The sequence below is a fragment of the Dermacentor albipictus genome, chromosome 1, assembly GCF_038994185.2.
Source record: "Dermacentor albipictus isolate Rhodes 1998 colony chromosome 1, USDA_Dalb.pri_finalv2, whole genome shotgun sequence".
NCBI classification, from domain to species: domain Eukaryota; kingdom Metazoa; phylum Arthropoda; class Arachnida; order Ixodida; family Ixodidae; genus Dermacentor; species Dermacentor albipictus.
In genome coordinates, this window is record NC_091821.1 from 247,333,933 (window position 1) to 247,350,284 (window position 16,352).

Sequence of the window (16,352 nt, forward strand, 5' to 3'; positions counted from 1 at the left end):
CGATGAATTCATTCTTTCTCTGTTACTGATAATCGAGAACTGCATCAATTAAAAAATGTGAGAAAAATTAAGAGAAAAATCATGTGTGAAGGAATACTACTCATCATATCTATTGCGATTATTCTCAGACAGCATTCCCTCTTTTTTGCTTTTATTATTAGTGCATTTATATAGTACTGCTCACCTGCTGTTCCATGTGTTCCATCGACACATACACGATCAGTTCCAAGCCTCTTGAAAAGCTCCTGTTGTGGTGTGGTCATGATGACTAGCATAAAATATGTCATCCAAAAGGTCCTCATTTTTTCTCTAAAAGAATGTCACTTTTTGGTGTTTAAAGAAGAGCAATAGGTTCTCCTTTTCACTATGCATCCTCTCAACCCAGAGTTGCACGCTCACATAGTCATTATCATGCAGCCGCTCGGTCTTTGAGACTCTGGCATCCCTCATTATGTTGCGGAGACCCTGCTTGCTTAACAGGTTGATGCGGTGCAATGTCTCATCCACGTTGGACCGCACATTATCCAGTACTGCACCAATGGACACGCCTTCTCGCAGCTTGTCTTGAGAGAGTAGAGAAAAAGTGTATATTAGTTGAAGCATAAATAACTATTACCGAGCACGCAAGGAAGTCAAATGGGCACTGATGAACATTTTTTAATATCATTATTTAGAATTCCTTTAATTGAATGATGAGTTACATTGACTCACAAAAACCTTTTGCAATGGTGGGTGTTAAATAGTTCAAGCTGTCACAATTTTTGTTCTTTTTAGGCCAGCTCTTTGCAAGGACATGGTGCTATGCAGCCTTCAGCTGCTGAAGAGGCAAAATTACATTTCTGAATTACACTACACGGTTACATTACATTTGAAGAGGCAAGATTACATATTTAAGTGTTTCAATGTTTGGTGTCATTGATAAACCGTCATAGGGATTATCTGCACCAGTGTTATCAGGTACGTAAGTGAAGAAATTTATTGTGTGTACCAAGTTTACAGCTGGGCTGCCAATTTCATCCTTCACTGTTGGTAACCTTGTTCGCACAAAAGACATTACTGAAGCATTGTGAAAGCATTGCACTGGACTGGACATGTGAAGATTGTGGTTCATATCTACCAGGGCAAAAATGTCTTCCACTATTATTTCCTTTACTAAATATTGCCATTATTTACAATTTCTATCCTTCAGTTAGGACTTCATTTTCCAATTACATTCCATAGCAGAAGTTATTGCCACTTCCATAGTGGCATGCCACCATAGAAGAGCAAAACAGAGTCGGCAATCGAAAACGTGCAGCATTTCCAGATTAACTTAAATATAAACATCACTGTTACTGACTGCATTGATGGACATAATTTGATTAATGTCAATATAAAAACTGTCAAAGCTTTCAGCAATTATTTATATAGTTGATTTATCAGTCATTCATCCATATTTACGGAGCAGACACACCTGTGAATGTATGCTTTGAAGGCTATGCAGTCATGTGGGTTTTTGAGTTAAAGGTATTATTTCAGTCAAGTAGAGTACTGACTGGACACTTGAAGCTGTGGGTGTCTACCAAGTTGACATTTCGAAATTCCCCAAGTTTTCCAGGTTTTCCCTGAGTGCCACTGCAAATTTCCCTGAGTGATGCAGAACTATGTTTTATATCAACACGGGCTGAAACCATATCGCCTGATGCTGTCACTCTCTAGTAAGCACATGAAAAAAAAAGCAACTTAATCCAATTTGAATACTAAGGAGCAGTGTTTATGTTATTCAAAGAGAGAATAGACGGCAGGGGTTAGTAAAATGCACAGCAAATAAAGTGTCTTCGAAAACAATTGCAAATAAGGTCGGACATTATCAAATACGAATAAAAAGGAGATGCATACAAAGGCACATATTTTCTAATATGAGCTATTTCTATCAACTGATAGCAACCTCAGTGGCATGAGGCCTGAACTCTGTCACAATTGAGATTCTCTCTCAACAGCTCGTAAGTCAACCTCAATAGTACTGACATACTCTCAGCCCACGCACGACGCCAGAGTGTTGTGTTGCACTGCTTCAAAGAGTGTATTTTGGTTTGGATGAGGGACACCTGCATCTCGGCATCAGCCAAAACTTTAATTTTTGAGCTCAAGCTCTTTCAAAACGGCGGCAACAAGCTTCCTTTCTCATTTATTCCTCAATGCGTAGGTCACTTCTGTTCTTGTCCGCCTTCCGCCACTCGTTCGCCCCAAGAACCATTTGAAGCATCTTGATCAGTTGCACAGTCCACGACCGATTTTTCGAGCTCCCTGGGGGCCGCGAAAACGTCCGAGAAATCGGCCAGTTGGAAAAAAATAAATGCGTGTCATTTACTGCCCTTAGGGGCTCAAACCGCCACAGGCACGTTCGAAAACGCTCTGAAGGCCTGTCGGTACACATATTAGGCATACCTGTGCTTGTACTGTGACAGGAAATGCCGGGTGCCCGCGTGCATAATTAAGATATACATACTGTATTCCGTGGCGCCCCTTCCCACGCTTGTTATGCTTCACTGCAATACTTTTCCGTAAGCTTTACCGAGTAACATTTCTGTACAGTGGCGAAGCTGACTTTCACAAACCGGCATTATGCAACGCACCGTGTTTTCCAAGTTTCTAAGCCAATCGCAAGGACCACAAAGGTGGAGTCCGTGCCATTGCTGACAGCAGCGAATTTTTTCAATAAAAAGTTCGGCACCCAATGGCAAGAAGCTTCGTAGCGAACGTCGAAGCAGCTAGGCCTAGCGTTGCCGCAGTGGTGGCAACGGGTGCCAGCGGATCTGCGTGCGAGTGCCGGTTCGAGGCGGCGAAGTAATGAAAACGGCAGCGGTGGTGCTTTTGATTAATGCCGTTTCGAACCTGCGGTCGCGGCAAAACGTCCGGAAAATCGGGCGGCAAGGAGTTCTTGCGTCGGAAATTTACACGTTCTGATACGTTGACACTATAGGGTACGAGGTGGCGCCGCAAAGCCGTCCAAATTATCAGGAATCTGGAAAGTCGCTCGTTGACTGTACACTGGCAACTCCTCCTACCAACGACGAGTCATTACGATTCCTGTCTGCTATTCGAGCCAGCATTACCGCGACTTTCGACCCTTTCAATAAAATTGCCGCTAATTTTCCCTGATAGAGGCCCAAATTCCCTGAGTTTTCCCTGACTTTTTCCAGACTACTCAAAATCCCTGAGAATTCCCAGTTGGTAGGCACCCTGAATACCCCTGTCACACGGCAAATCTAATGTCATTTACAACGAATGACATTTGCTGATAATGCCATTTCTTTAGTGTCACACGGTAAAACGTAAGGACATTTTCGTATATGACATTTACAAACAAATGAGTTCGCCAAACTCATTTGCATTAGTTTGGAACTGAATGTGTATCCTCGACACCACAAGTTTACCAGTGTTTTGCAAACAGTACATGCTTCTTTTTTGTTTTAACAAAAAATCACTGTTATTCTACCCATTTTATTACCTAATTATTGCTTTAACGACATTAAAGTCCATCACGTGCGTAAATACAGAAAACTACTCTCAGTCCAGTGAAAAGACAGCCGTCTTTAGCTTTCGCTGCAGCAGTTGTGTTGGTTCTCACCGGAGCATCGGCCGCGGCCACTTCAATTGACTTGGCATAAAAGCGTGCGCGTGTTTACCTGTGGCACGCGCCAAGAATGAGGATATTAGAAGCTCGCATGCACATCAGAACGGCGATGACATGCAACTGCCCTTCTCTTACCACTTTAGCAGATGTAGCGGACGCACGTATCATTCTCTTCGCCCTGTTGCTTGCCTTAGCTCGACTCGACTTCGTTGGCAATGTCGACAAGTTCGTGATCGAACGCTACGGTTTGAAAGCAACGATCACGTATTCTAGTGGAATTTAGCATATTGGAAAATAATTATTGGACAAAAGTGAGTTTGAGGCGTGTCTTTTTTTTTTACTATCGTCATTGTCATCATTTTCAAATGACAGTTTTCGCCTTGTGGCAGCGTGCTGCAATAATGACATTATTCGCAAGAAATGTCATTTGTTGGAAATGACATTAGGTTTGCCGTGTGACGGGTATAAGCCTAATTATCGTGATCGTTCCAATCATGTTTCATTCACATAGCTGATTCGTGAGCATTCAAAATATTTAGGTACCATATTTTCCAAACCATAGGTGCCACTATTCTTTTCATTTTCGTCCAAGCGTATTATACAACAGTGTAACTTATATATGCAAGACCAACATGAGACACTCTTTTTCTCCAGCAATGTACTTGCAGTTTATTTTACCTGCTAGAATGTGCGGCTCATGAAATTTTTTTTTTACTGAAGCTTAGTGCCCTGAAATAGGTAAGTACGACATATTAGGATAAGTGTATAAACATGCACAATCGCATTTCACGATGCTGACCAAAGTTAAGATAGATGCATCTTATACAATGAGTTATATACACATAATTTTTCTTTGAAGGTTGTGAAAAGAGGGGGAAAGGGGGTGACTTGTACAACAGTTCAAATTATAGTCCAGAAAGTACGGCACATGGTTTGTGAGCCCTACATATAGTAGAGTAAAATACAACTTGAGCTGATGAAAGTTTCACAGGGAAAGCACATCTGCTGTGGATGACCTACAGTAGTGGTGAGAGGTCGCAGTTTCATCGATGTCTGTAATACTTGCACATCAGTTGCGGCAAAATGGCAGACATAATTATGTACAATGCACCTTAAGTAATCCCAAGTGGAAATTATTCCAGCTTACTGCTATTTTGAGACATTGAATCCCTCTAGGATCATAAGTCATACCAATCCAGTTAACTGCAAGCCTGAAAAATAAAGCAGAAAGAGAAAAAGCCACAGTCTGCTGCGTGGCCTACAGTGCACCAGGAGGCACTACACCTTCCTGCTTGGTACATGAAATGATGCAAACAAGTATAACTAAAGTCGTTGCCTGCAATAAGAATAGCCATATAGGTCAAATATAGGCCACTGGCTGCGCCAAGGTAGTTGTTAGCACTGTGAAATAGGAGAACGGTTCCCTTTTTTCTCTCTCTCTCTGAACTCTTCAGGCATTGATACAATCTAGCAAAATGATAAACATGTTTATGATGTCATTAACTATAATGCCCTGCAGTCAGTAAAGGTGGCCTCGAATGATGTCGAAATCATGAATTTCAAGCACACTAACATGTGCTCCAAGTTCACTGCATGGTCTGGCATGAGTATTGCCTTGTATTTGGGGTGTTGAAAACTCAACAACCACTCTTTATGTATTATAAAGCAGAGCAAAAGCGGTTTCTTACCAGCAATAGCAGCTCTTTCCGACTTGGACAGAAAAACACGACCCAGTTCAAAGTCGTGGCCTCTGTGCTTGAATTCGAAAACCACATACATACCTGTGTTGTCTTCGGTCACAGCCATTGCCGCAAAACATCTTTTTCCACACTTAACACTTGAAGGCCGCTTCAGCTTTTGTTTACTGTAGCTGTGGAAAAAGATAACCGGGTGGTTTATTCTAACTTAAGCACTGGACTTCCAACACATGCTTAATGGTGGTTCTACTACACCATTTACACCATTTAGCTACTATTCAACTTTCCTGAAACCTGGCTACGTGAACTGCGCAAAGGTGTGGTATTTTCACGCTTTCAGGGCAACGCAGCGTTTTCAGCAGGGGTATGAGAAGGAGACTTAAATATAGGAAACAAATAGTGAACGTGCAAGTAATTCAGTTTGAGATGGATCATCTACTAGACTTTTCAAATATTGAGTAATATTTGCAGTAATGCAATGGATTGCCCGAAGTCAATGCATTGCATGCAGCATTTCAAGGGCACTTGGTTTGTCTCTAAACAAGAACACAAAACAAATCTGCGTTTTTACATGCCAATACCACGATCTGATTATCAGGCATGCCTCTCTCAGTAAAAGTTTCGTCCTGGCTGTCAACACCAATCGATGGAATTACTATATGCAATGCTAACAGGGTACGGTGACAAAAGCAGCATTCATAGCAAGCACAATGGCATGCGCTAAGACCCATTGACCACTGGAAGGCACACAGTTTGCATTGCATACATGTATTCTTGCATGTGGTTCAGAACTGTATGGCAATTTTCACTCAGCTGCTTTCATTAGCCCACAAAAGTTTTATTTAACTATTTACAAAGGCTTTCTACCTACTCAAATAAAAGTACTTGCAACATACTGGCATGGTACCAATTGGCTGGTTCTGGGTGTTAAAATTTTCTTAAATGTGTAAGCATCTCTATGCTTACCAAACGTCCATCACGCAAGATAAAAATGTGGGCCGATCCCAGAGATAGTGCAATACTGGGCCAACCCAAGGCAGAGGTGAACAGCATTCAAGCACTAAACAAAGTGAAAAGTGCACACAATATAGATAGAGCATGCAGCAGCGAGTGGCTTTACCTTTGTTCTGCCTGTCGCTACCACGAGATCGCTCGCAATCTCTCAGCACACACCGCACCCTGCCCCTTTCGCAGATCGCTTTCAAGATATGGGCCCGCTCTTCAAGGCAAAGCGACGAGAACACGGTGTTCAAGATATGGTTCACGCAACGCATAATGGTTTGACGTAGATGGATAAGGCACTAAAGAGCAGTATCAGCTTATAATGATCAGAACATCATCAGCACACCTGGCGCTGCCGTCTGCAGCAGTCCGTGTTGCTGCGACGCTGCTGTTTATACCGGTCATATTAACTTCCATAACACTTTTTTTTGTTCAAGTACTCTAAAGAGCCCAGGAGGCATAGGGGTGGGGGATGTTACGATTGGCTAGCGGGGATAGTGACCTTCTGGCTTCGCTGCAATGAATCGCTTCGTGAAGCCAACAACATGCCCCCTTCGGAGCCAGTAAGGCTAGACACGTTTGGCGGACAGGATTGTTAGCTGGTTCGCTGTCACCTTCAGGGACCAATTGGAGCAAGAAAACTCCTGGAAATGTTTGTTCTATGGCGTTCCCCCATGTACTCTGGTAAAAGTCACAGTCATGACAGATTCAGCAGCTAACTGCAGAGTCAGCTCAGGAACCAAGACGTGCCAGCTTGAGTCAAGCGTGACAACACCTGTCTATGAGGCCCCACTTATTTTGGTGTGTTCAGTAAAACAAAAGTGCAAGAGAGTGTGTGAACCTTCACCCTCAAAGGCGGGTACTTCGACGACTTTGGACGCTTTGGTTGGATGAAGGTTGGATGGCAGCTTTTCCTGGCCTAGGGATCTAGTAAGGACAGAGAGTGTTTAAGCAGACATTTTCGGCTGTTCAGTGTGCATCTCAGTCATGCTAGACTGATCAGATGTAATGTTCTCCACCCTTCATGTAGATATTGTAAATAAATCCCCTACTCCTCATTCTTAATGAGAACAAGTTCCTCCCTTCAACAACATCCTTAGCATGAATGAGTCGAACAATGGTATGGGCCAGGTACCCTTTTCATGGCAGACACCAACTCTTACAGGGATTACAATGAAAGGAGCAACAAATACCAAAAGTACACAACTAAACAAGAAATATGAATTGGAACAACATGAATTAGTGCAAAAAAATGACTTATTACAGGGTATATACAATGTGTGAAAAAAAACATAGAAATGACAAGGGTCAAGGTTCCTAAAATACTTATCACAATGAGCTGTTTCACATTACAAAACAATGGAAAAAAATTTAAGTATAGATTACTAAACAGGAAAGCAAAATTGCATATTAAATAAGAACATCAAGAAATGCAACTGGAACAGAACAGCAAGGTAAGAGGTAGTTCAGATTTCTAGGAACAACTTCAAATTATGTACAAATGAGTCGTGTCAGATAGCGAGGAGGAGAGGTGAGTGGAAAAACAGATTAGTGTGGGCGAAGATGGGTGCGATATTAAGTTGGTGATCAAGCCGTCAAGACACACGTCACAAGCTAGTCTGATATTTAGAGTAACGTGGGATAACCGGTTGGAGTAAATGAAAGAAAGACAATAGTGTCAGAAGCCTGCGTATATTGAGAGGAGCTAAATTAATTTAATATTTGATTTCCGTAACTCTAGATGTATGCGAGTAGTTTCTTGTGATGAAGCGAGCAACGTTATTTTGCAAAAGACTCGAGTTTGTGCTCAAGGTAGGCCTCGACACAAACTAGAGTCAGCGTCAATTAAGTAATTAAGACACAAACTAGAGTCAGAGTCAATTAAGTAAGCGAGAAATTTTGTCTTGGAGTTAGCCGAGTGCAAATAGTGCCTTATGAAGCCAAGAGATGTGATTGCTTTAGTAGAGTTTGCCGTTTTTACACTCTGCTAAGCGCTGAGCGGAGCGGATGTGCGAATGCACATGCGCCCTCCGCTTAGCTGCAAGCGGGCTAGCGGAGTCAGAAACACGGTCCGCTTACAAGCTGCCTGAACAGAAGGTTGCTGCCATTTTTTCCTAGCAAGGTGGTCGATGCACACACCCACTCTGGCTTGTGCATCGAGGCACCTTGCCTGCCTTGCTCTTTACAAGATAGATTTGCACAGACGAAGACTTATGTCTGCTAGAAGGTGCGCATGCTGACCCATTTGAAAACCTCGCAGCGCGGGAGTATGTGATGCACGCTGTGCAGCATGTTAGCATCAGAAAGGATCAGATTGTATGCAAAATGCAAGCTCGCTGGCTATCACGTGGCATTCCCCAAGATGGGGCTTTATTTTCCACTGGATAAAATGGACCGGTAACACATTACAAGTTCATGTTTAGATGCTTTATGGACAAATAAGCTATATGTATTCGTTTTACTTATAAAAGTTTTACTTATAGATGCTTTTATTTTGTTTCATTACCCTGAATTCGGCCAGAAGGCACTGCAAATACGAAAGGAACATCAAGCGGAAAGCCAGAGAAGCCGAGATAATCTCGTGGGTGGCGGCAATGTAAAATAAACCTGCTACGAGTAACTACTGAAGAGGAAATAACGATATCGGGAAAGAAACAATCTATTATAACTCAAAGGGAAGTTTATTACTTTCTGAAACGAGCTCAGGATGCCTTAGAACACGCACTTATACAGCAAGATATAAGAAGGAAGAAGCATGTGCTTGCTGCGGTAAAGCTAGGGAAACAATAGAGCATGCTTTACTAGAATGTGAAATATCTCCCCAACAGTAGATTTAGGCACCACTCGCCTATACACCATTAATAAAATATATCCAGAGAGGGAGATTAAGATGGACTGCAATGATTGTAATGGCATCATCGGAATCAGACATATGCTGGCGGGGTGTCCTGCGACTCTCCCCAACCTCGTTGAAGAATGGACACAGTGGGAGAGAAGGATACAAAGCGCATTGTTTCAGGACCAACTAAGGGCAGTCCAGGGGGCCCATGATGTCGCTGAAAGGCTTGGCCTGACAGTGCCAACGTGGGAGCGGCCCGCCTTGGCTTGAGAAGTCAAGCCTCTGGACCTCATTACAATAAAAGTTTTCACACACACACACACCATTGGCCTGCTTGAAGCCCTTGGGTTCAGCAAGAGCAGGGGGAAAGTAAAAATGTATGCAGTAAAGATTGGTAAGCAGCGAATGGAAGATTGGTGGACAAAAAGTAGGGAAACGAGAAACAACAGAGGCTTGCAAAGACAAAGTTCAGAAAGTTTGGTTATGGGAAGTCATCGTGGGTTTTTTTTTTCTTTGTTAACATACGTCGAACATTAGGCAATACAAGAGCTTCATGGCGCAACCCACACCTCTTTCCAAAGGGGACACTCGTAGCACCTATCCATCCATCCCTCTGCTCCGCTAGGCTAGACATACAACTAAAACGTACAATCACCCACCACTCCAACATGTGGCTAAGCGGGGCAACTTGGAGCGGGGAGAACTGTAAAGACACTAAACTAAAAAATTCTAGTGAAAATCACATCTACGCAAATGTTCCATGACAGATTGAATGACAAATGAACACCCAGATATTGTGAATACCAAGGCTACGGGCATGTTTTATAATTTTGTAATTACATAACACGGGTTTAGCTGTAGTCCTGAATTTGATAGCTTTTGTAATATTAATGTTGATTTCCGCTTGCTTTCTGCCCCACTTGCAGAGATTGTCTAGGTAAGATAGAAGGTAGCAGGTATCCTCAGGGTTACTAGATCACGCAATCATCAGCAAATAGTCTATGATCATAAACGCCTACCATTACTAATATCGTTAATATAATCTAAAAACAAAATAGGCCTGAGCATGGAACCTTGCGGTACTCCAGATTTGACATGATTTAATGGAGACAAATGGTCATTGATGAAAACTGATTGCTACCGGTTAGTTAAAAAGTTGGTAGTCCACCTAGTTATTCTCACATGTATGTTAAGATCTGTCAGTTTATGAATAAGCCACAATTGAGGAACCTTGCCAAAAGCCTTCGCAAAGTCTACAGATATTACATTGATTCGATAAAAAAGATAATCAATCGTGTAAAAGTCCATGCCGATTGATAAAGAAAAAGTTTTGTTCTGTAAGAAACTTCATTAGAGCAGATAAAATGATGAGTTTGCAGCACATGCTGGTAAAGAAATTGGTCTGTAATTTGATGGGTTAGACGAATCACCAGATTTAAATATGAGAATTATGCAAGCTGCTTTCCAATCATTTGGGACGCATCCCGTGTCAATACATTGCTGAAAAAGCTTGGCTAAAATGCGACATATTGCAGGTTTGGATATCTTCAGAAGTTTAGGGCAGATGCCATCACAACCAGGAGCAGAGTTAGTTGGAAGACAATCGATACAGGACTGTACTACTTCAGAAGCGATATTAATGTTGTGCATGCTTGAATGCAAAATAGGGGCCTGAAAGCTTCTAGGTACACCAGTCTCATCTGTGAAAACAGATGAAAAAAACTTGAATTCAATAGCAACACGTGCCGGAGAAAGAATGTTACCATCCTTAGATAACGGTACCGTCAAGTTCGATAATTTGGGTTTCCTAAATTTTTGTGTCATTGCTAAGCATGTCTGAAATGTCATGGTTGAAAAATTTATCTTTGGCTGTTGTTGTTACGGTCCTGCATAAGTGTGCGTGCTCACGATAGGGCCTCCAATCTTCCACAGATGCTCATAGTTTAGCTCTGCAATATAAAGGTTTCGCATGCGTCACAAACCAAGTGCTTTCTGTGCAGGCTGTTATTTTGAATTTTGGAATATGCTTTGCTTTTAAGTGTGATCAGCCCATCATGAAGTACCCAGTTTGTGTTTATGTTGCAATGAGGGAATGACTGAAAAAAGTCGACAGAAAAGGTGGAAAGGTCACTAACAAGCCTGCTGACATACACGCGGGTGTAATCAAATATTACTTTCTTTCTATTTTCACGTTTTTTCAGGGCACCTATGAATTCACAATGCAAGATATTGTGGCCACTGATACCATCCAATACATTTTCAGTTACATTATTTGGTTCTGTGGCTAGTACTGAGGTCAGAGTGAATCACCATGAGTGGGAACAGAAACAATTTGATGCAATTTGAAAGTTGAGAGCATGTCAGGAAAACATAGGCATTGACGTTTTTCTTGTGCCATACAGGGGTCGGCATCAATGCCATTCAATATTGGGATAGTTGAAATCGCCAACAAGAAATATTGGTGATGTCGGGTACTTGTTCTGGACAAAACTTACACATGTTTAGATGATCCGGAAAGTAGTGGGATGAATCAAGTGGACGATAGCAGACTCCAATGACAGAGGTAGAATGTGTGGGCAGACAGAGCGCAACCCTTAAAATTTTGAGGCAGGAATTAGTTTCAATAACGCAAGCTTCCAAACTAGATTTTACTGCAATTAACACACCGCCACCTCTCGATTCAGTTTTATGTTTTCTAAATAATGAAGGCTGACGAGACGAGGACGATCCAAAATATCGAATGACAACCAGGTTTCGGTGCCTAGAACATCTACCTAACAGGATTCAAGATAAGAACAGGAGGTGATCTTGCTTACGAAATACGCTGCGGAAGTTTGACACTAGAATTGACACGTATGCATCACAGCGTTCATTTTTACATCACTGGGTTTTTGCGAGGACATGACGTTTCGGGAGGGCACTTACTTCATTAGTGGTATGGTCAAAGACAAATCGTGTTGTCTAGTAGAAGCTTCTCAAACAGAAGTTTGAACCTTTCAGCGGGCTTTTGTTTGGAACGTCCGAAATCTCGGAGTTTCTTCCTAATGGACTGCTTCCTCATTGAAAAATCCTTATCAATCCACACGAGATGATTCAAACCTTTTTTAGTTTAAATGCATTTTTCAGTATGTGTTTTTTTTTAAGTTTAGGAATTTCACAATTATCAGCCAAGTATGGCCTTCTATTTTCTGCCCTATTCTATGGGCACGTTCAATTTCACCAGCTGCAATGCCTAAATATTTAAAAACCAACTCAGTTACAAGCCCTTCCTTTTCCTGCCACATCTCTGAGTCTTGCTCAATAATTGCTTTAAAGATAAGGTTGTTGTGACGCAATCTGTTACTTAGGTCGTCTACCACCAAACTCGTGTTGCAATTGTCCTGATTTTATGCTTTCCAGTTTGTCCTGGATATCCTTAAGCATGTGAATTACCTTGTGACGCCAGAGGTTCCTTCCATTTTGGAAAGAAGTTCAGTAACATTCGTTTGGACGTCTTTTACTTTCCCTGGGATGTCTTTCTGAAATTTTCCATTACAGGCTGCCGTATCCTTGAAAAGGGGTTGATAATGACATTCGGCTGCGTGGAGATGAGCAAGTGGTGCAATGCTTAAGCGTACTTAAGTCCCAGAGGAGTTTCTGCATGAATTTTTCAATTGTTTATGAAGGTTTCTTACCTATTCAAAGGAAAGTATTTGCAACATACTGATGTGGTACTAATTGGCTGCTGCTGGCTGTTGGCCTTGGTGTCTTCCTTTGCTGTTGAGCAGCATTTACTGAGTGCGCAGTAATAATGAGCTGCACCAAATGGCTACACATTACTGCTGTACTACTCCAACTATTGCAAAAGGACCAATTTTTCTGCTCCAAAATGCACCACGACTACTTATTTCCTAGTCCAAATCCTTAACTGGCTAGGCCACCACTGCATGCTGACACACCACCCACTGTGGGTGTGGGCTGTATTAGCCAAGTCTCAGTAAGACAAAAATAACTGTGGCACTGTTCTTTTTGAGCTTTGTTACTTAATGAAAAGGCTTTGAATTCAGGCCACCAGTGCTGCAATAAAGTATTCCTATTCCAGCCGCCCCACTTGTTAAGAGCTGCATGCCACCTGCATTACTGGCTGGGTCAGTCACTTGAAATCGGTGGACTATAAGGTTAGAGTAGAATCAAACAGAAGAATTTTTTTCATATACTGGCTTTGGACGTCCCCAAATTTTTGGGATGGGCCTGCTATAAATTTTACGTATTCATACCATAGGAAGGTTATGACGACATGTAACCCAGGCAGGCAATGCTTTTGGAAACGAACTTTAAACTTTGCCACTCCGACAGTGGTGAATAGAGTGATCTGTTGTCATGTTTAGCAGTACTACTTGCATCTGACCGCTGGATGTATTGTGTCACTGTTCATTATTTATTACATGTGCTTATACCATGTGCTCCAAAAAGATGTTCCAATCATTGGTGCAATCTACTAATACCAGCTACGTACTTTCGCAATGTCTCTGTAGGCATCTCTTTAAATCCTTTTATGTCTAACACGATACACAAGGACTCCCCTGTAATCACTGACACAGAAATAGTACAGTGTAGTTCTAAAACAAATGTGCTTAACTCATATTGGTGACAACAAATAGTTTAACATTGGTGCTGTCATAGGTCTGGTTTGCGATTACAGCCGACGTCTTGTGGTTGATTAAAGGAGTTCTTTAACAGCAAGGTCCAGCATTACCAGAGCCTGATGGCTTGTAGACCCACCATGTTGTATTAGTGGTTTTGGCGTTGCGCTGCGAAAGTGAGGTTGTGGGATCACATCTCGGTCGTGGAGGCCACATTTCGACGGAGTTCGACGAGGTAAAAATGCAATGCCCGTGTACCGTACGTTGAATGCACGTTAACGAATACCGCGAGGTGAAAATTAATCCGCAGTTCACCGCTACAGTGTGCCTCATCAGATCTTGGCTTTGGCACGTGAAGTGTCAAAATTTGAATGTTTTATTAACCGCAGGTACGGTGGCTGCCTAGTTCCTGCGTCATTTTAGATGACCTTTATCGTTAATTTCTACCTCCGTTTCCTCTGTTTGGGCTCCCTGGGACTAGGCCATAGTGGCTATGGCTAGACGCACCGATGAAAAAATCTACGAGTCTAGAAGCGTTGCAAATTTCGGTTCCTTAAAGTCAACTTTGCCATCATACACTGCGGTGAAGTATACCACGAATGCAAAGGGGCCACTGTGAGGGGACACAGCACGAATTCCTTCATTATACACATGCATTCCAGTTTTCTGTCACAGTATGAGCACGGAGACAACTAATAATCAGAACTTTATTTCTAAGAAGTCATTACAATTTGTTGGGGTCCTTCAAGCGAGAAGCTGTTGCAAACAGCTTGAAAGTGCTTGACAGCACAGCAGTCAGTGTAGAAGAAAATAAAGCACGCATATAATTATATATTATATATTGACACGTGTATACATACATTTATCGGGCGACCACGTTTCGCCGCCTAACAAATCTTATCGCACAGCGCGGCACGCGCCTGCATGTATCCGAAGTTTCTGGAAAGTTATCGATGCTTCTATCCGCTGTCTGTTGTCGCCGAACCTTGTGTTATCTGATTTCATCGCGTGACGCGAATGGTGTAGAACTTTGTGGAAGGCACACGAGCCCCAACAAGTCTGGAACATTCGATGACTACTGTATAAAAGCTGACGCGCTGGACCCGCTGATCAGATTTTCGACGATTGCTGACTGTGTTCGCTGCTATCATTGTGCTTTAAGTGTAGCCTGTTTTGTGTGCACAGGTTCGCCCAATAAAAGCTAGTTTTGTCTTTCACAGTACTGCTGCTGTGTTCTTTAACGTCACTACCACGTGACAATATAGTGATATACTACACACTATATTAGCTCGTGCTTAACAATGGTAATTGCACAGTTATAAAATAGTAAAGAGGGGTGGACAGTGCAACTGTATGTCCCAACCGAAACTAACATGAACACTGTGTGTACAATATATATATACATATATACACTGTGTTCATGTTATGTCATGTTCGTGTGTGTGTGTATATATATATATATATATATATATATATATATATATAGAGAGAGAGAGAGAGAGAGAGAGAGAGAAAGAACAGCACATTAGTAACTTCCAGTGACAGATATCCATACATTTGTTCCCGCGTGCAGGCATCATGTAATGAATGATTCTAGACCAAAAATTATTTCGCGTTTCCGGATAAAGACATGAACATTAATAATGCCTTGGTTTTCATACTTATTAAGAAGTTAAGGAACATTACAGGTTAGCGATTGCATTAGATAAATTGTTAGCCTTTTTGGCACGAGCCATCTATCCTGGCTGTAGTCCCGACAGTAATTTTACAAGTGAAGAGACTTTGTTAGAGGAAAAAATATGAATACAGTAAAGGAAGGCCATTCACATCTGGCAGTTTGAAAAGTGGTGATGTTGTGTGGAGGTATGGAATGTTAGCAATAATTCCGACGAGCACGTTTCTGAAGAAAAAGCTTGTGTTAGTGTTCACGGTGGTGCCCCACCCACGCATGCAGTAGTTAATGTGAGACGCAAATAGTGCTGGGTAAATTTGTAATTTCAACTGTTCTGGAAAGAAATAATATTTTTAAGGCTGTTGTGGCTGGACCATCCCAATGAAGTGGAAAGGAGCGCGTTCGCTTTAGGAATGACATTGCAAGCCTCCAGACCAGAGACAAACAGGCTGGTATCATCCACATATAGAATGGTTGTTGCCTCGGTTTCTGCGAGGGTTCATCGAGCAATAAGGTTCCCAAAGAGCTCCAGCCCCACGGGAAGGTGCGAGGTGAAGTCCGGCAACACTCGTGCACGCGGCTGTTCCCCCATTCTCCATTCCCCCCAGCTGCGCTTTGCTTCGCTGCACCGCTCATTCTTGGCTCAGCAGCCGTCCGACATGGAGGTTCCCATTGTTGATCCCGCCAAAGTGACTCCACCCGTGGATATTCATCATCAGTTGATAGAGGTGTATGGCGACAAGTGCATGTCCATTCAACACGTCCGAAAGTGGTTCAGGGAGTTTAGTGCTGGTTGAAAGAAAGTCCACGATGAAGAACAGAGTGGAAGACCGTCAGTTTCGAAGGTGGTTATCAAGATGGCCCAACGCAAAATGCTTCAATCGAGGAGGATCAACATCCGTGA

At 42.3% G+C, this 16,352-nt stretch overlaps 2 long non-coding RNA genes across 4 annotated transcripts in view; one reads left to right on the forward strand and one right to left on the reverse strand.

Annotated features, from left to right (window-relative positions):
* The window catches only part of LOC139054320 (uncharacterized), a 45,235-nt gene extending 37,862 nt beyond the window's left edge, over nt 1–7,373 (forward strand). For all 3 annotated transcript variants that reach the window (XR_011511135.1, XR_011511136.1, XR_011511137.1), the window contains exon 8: nt 6,508–7,373. This is a non-coding gene — a long non-coding RNA (uncharacterized lncRNA). The remainder of the gene's footprint in view (nt 1–6,507) is intronic.
* LOC139054321 (uncharacterized) overlaps nt 1–16,352 on the reverse strand; it is a 34,768-nt gene that overhangs the window by 564 nt on the left and 17,852 nt on the right. Inside the window, exon 3 of the long non-coding RNA XR_011511138.1 lies at nt 185–5,486. This is a non-coding gene — a long non-coding RNA (uncharacterized lncRNA). The remainder of the gene's footprint in view (nt 1–184; nt 5,487–16,352) is intronic.